The sequence below is a fragment of the Hyaena hyaena genome, unplaced genomic scaffold, assembly GCF_003009895.1.
Source record: "Hyaena hyaena isolate Hyena2069 unplaced genomic scaffold, ASM300989v1 scaffold_168, whole genome shotgun sequence".
In the NCBI taxonomy this organism is placed as follows: Eukaryota; Metazoa; Chordata; class Mammalia; order Carnivora; family Hyaenidae; genus Hyaena; species Hyaena hyaena.
This window is the reverse complement of record NW_024080800.1, coordinates 1,973,357-1,976,474: the sequence shown is the minus strand read 5'-3', so window position 1 is coordinate 1,976,474 and position 3,118 is coordinate 1,973,357. Positions and strand designations below refer to the sequence as shown.

General features: G+C 35.8%; 1 pseudogene; it reads right to left on the bottom strand.

Moving 5' to 3' along the window:
• Positions 1 to 2,230: 2,230 nt before the first annotated feature.
• On the bottom strand, positions 2,231 to 2,329 carry LOC120237038 (annotated as a pseudogene).
• Between the last annotated feature and the right edge of the window lie 789 nt (positions 2,330 to 3,118).

Here is a 3,118-nt window from a genome sequence, read left to right as displayed (position 1 = left end):
GAAATGGGGAGACGACATGAATAGACATTTTTCCAAAGAAGACATTCTGATGTCCAACCATCATATGAAAAGATACTCAGCATCACTCATCGTCAGGGAAATACAAATCAAAATCATAATGAGGTACCACCTCACACCTATCAGAATGGCTAAACTTAATGACACAGGAAACAACAGATGTTGGCAAGGATGTGGAGAAAGAAGAACACTCTTACACAGTTGTTGGGAACGCAAACTAGTGAAGCCACACTGGAAAGCAGTATGCAGGTTTCCTCAAAAAGTTAAAAATAGAATTACCCTATGACTCAGCAATTGCACTACTAGGTATTTATTCAAGGATACAAAAATACTGATTTGAAAGGATACATGCATCTTGATGTTTATAGCAGCATTATCAACAATAACCAAACTATGGAAAGAGCCTAAGTGTTCATTGATGGATGAATGGTTAAAGAAGTTGTGGTATATACATCTCACACCTGTCAGAATGGCTAAAATGAACAACACAGGAAACCAAAGATGTTTGCAAGGATGTGGAGAAAGGGCAAGTCTCTTACACTGTTGGTGGGAATGCAAACTGGTGCAGCTACTCTGGAAAACAGTATGGAGGTTCCTCAAAAGTTAAAAATAGAGCTACCCTGTGACTCAGAAATTGCACTACTAGATACTTATCCAAAGGATAACAAAAATACTGATTTGAAGGGACATATGTACCCCAATGTTTATAGCAGCAGTATCAACAATAGTCAAATTATGGGAAGAGCCCAAATGTCCATTGACAGGTGAATAAAGAAGAAGTGATAGATATGCATTCAATGGAATATTATTCAGCCATCAAAGAGAATGAAATCTTGTCATTTTGCAAGGACGTGGATGGAGCTACAATATATCGTGCTAAATGAAATTAGTGAGAGAAAAACAAATACCATTATTTTATTCATATGTGGAATTTAAGAAACAAAACAGATGAACATACAGGAAGAGTAAAAGAAAGAGATGGAAGCAAACATAAGAGTCTCTTAACTATAGAGAAAAAATTGAGGGCTGCTGGAGGGGAAGTGGGAGGGGGATGGGCTAAATCAGTGATGGGTATTAAGGAGGGCACTTGTTGTGTTAAGCACTGGATGTCATATGTACGTGATAAGTCACTAAATTCTACTCCTGAAACAAATATTACTCGGTATGTTAAATAATTAGAATTTAAATAAAATTTTGAAAAAAATGAAGTTAAAAAATTTTCTCTTTCCTTGATTTTCAAAATTTAAATGGCAATGTAGTTTTCTTTGTATTTGTCCTATGAAAGTGTTGCTGAACTTCTTAGGTCTATAAGTTCATATTTTCAATAATATTTGGGAATAATTTTGGTCTATATTTCTTTAAAGAATATTGTTTCCACTCAGTTCTCATCTCTTTCTGGAATTCCAGGCTTTGTGTTAGGTTTCTTACTGTTTCACGAATCATTAAAATTAGTTTAATTTCTTTCAATGTTTTTTCTCTTTGTGATTATTCAGTTTGGATAATTGTAATTGAACTGTTATTAAATTCACCAATCTTTTCTTCTACATCATCTAATCTACTCTTAATCTTATTCAATGCATTTTTAAAACATTGCGGATATTACAGTTTAGTTGTATAATCCCTACTAGGTTATTTTTTTAGGATTTTTATGACTCTCCTGAAACTTCCTATCCTTTCATTTATTGTATCCATCCAGAGATGATTGAACATATTTATGGTAGTTGTTTTATTTTTATTTACTTTTTACAAAATTTTTTTGGTGTTTTTATTTTTTATTTTTGAGATAGAGAGAAACGACAGGCTGGAAAGGGACAGAGAGAGAGGGAGACAGGGGCCAAAGCAAGTTCCATGCTGACAGCAGGGAGTCTGATGCGAGGCTTGAACTCATGAGCAGTGAGATGATGATGCTTAGCTGACTGAGCCACCCAGGCGTCCCTATGGTAGTTATTTTAAAATCCTGTCTGCTAATTTCAACAAATGCCAATATGTCTGTTTCTATTGACTGTTTTCATGTTTTCTCTTGATTATGGGTTATGATTTCCTGCTTTTTTGTAAGTCCAATAATTGTTTATTGTACATTCATTATAGTGGATGTTACATTGTAGAGACTCTGAGTTTAGTTATCTTTCTCCAAACAGGGTTGAATTTTGTTCTAGAAGGCAATTAAATTGCTGGTGGATCACTTTGTTATAGCAGGGCTATTTCTTAATCCTAGGGTTTAGCTCGTGATCTTGGATAGAGGATGTAGCAGATATTAAACTGGTAAGAACAGATACTACACTTGATTTTAGCCAAAAGACAGAGAAGGGCAGCCCCTAGTCTTGGGATAGAATTCTTACTATTAAGATACGGCCTTTCTGGGTTTTCACTGGAAAACTAGGGATCTCTCAATTGGTGATATTAAACTTCAGACTCTGTCTCCTCAGTATCAGACAACTGTTGAAATCTCTGCATGGACTTTTAGCCTTTATATTGTTGCTTTCGCTGGATTTCTTGGATTCTTTCCCTGAACATGTCCAGTTCAGAGTCATCCAAGGGTTTGGAGGGAATTTGTACACAGATTTTGGGATTCTTCCTTTGGGACTCCTTCCTTTCCAAGACTGTTTTGGTAGCCCTAAGCTCTGACCTCTGACTTTGCTAAGCAGGGCTGATGCTTTCTGCTCGAGATCTATTTTCATTCACCACACCACACAATACTTAAGGAAAAGATTGGGTAAATACAAATCTAATCCAGTGTGTTTTCCTTCTTCGAAAGTTCAAATCCTCTCCAGTTTTTGCTGTCCAAAACTGCTCTCTAGTGCCTTCAAACAAGTAAAAAAAGTTTTGTCTAGAGTCTTTATCAACAGGAGAATTAATCCCATATCCCAACATATCACTGGGATAGGGATTGATGGAAGGTAAGTTCATTCTCTGCATCTGTTTTAAAAAGTTTTGAATCAAGAGAAGTGATAAGAATGACTCACATGGCTTATTTGTACCTGAGGGGAATTTAAGAGCCAAATATAACATCTTCATAGAGCCAAGAATCAGCACTCAGAACTATACTAATGGAGACCAATTAGGAGGTTTTTATGTAAGCATGTGTTGAAGGCTTATTTTC